Genomic DNA, 319 nt, shown 5'->3' with positions numbered 1-319 from the left:
AAAATGGGATTATATTGTCATATTTTCAGGGTATTATCACAAATTGTGTCATTATTCACAACAAATGTTGGGGAAACAGATTTGGGGGTGCTGTAACAAATAAAATGGGATTGTGTAAAATGATAAATATTGGGGTTTGGGATAAAAAGAACCATTTTGGCTTCATTTGAGCATTTTTAAAGCACTATACCAATTTTTCTATAACAAAACCTGGAAATATATCAATGCAAATGTAAAACTTTTAGGGCAGCTATGGCAAATTTGTGGGATTTGGATGCATAATAACAGACATGTCTTTACATGACTGTCCCTGCCATAA

The sequence above is a fragment of the Etheostoma spectabile genome, chromosome 20, assembly GCF_008692095.1.
Source record: "Etheostoma spectabile isolate EspeVRDwgs_2016 chromosome 20, UIUC_Espe_1.0, whole genome shotgun sequence".
In the NCBI taxonomy this organism is placed as follows: domain Eukaryota; kingdom Metazoa; phylum Chordata; class Actinopteri; order Perciformes; family Percidae; genus Etheostoma; species Etheostoma spectabile.
This window is presented reverse-complemented; position numbering follows the sequence as displayed.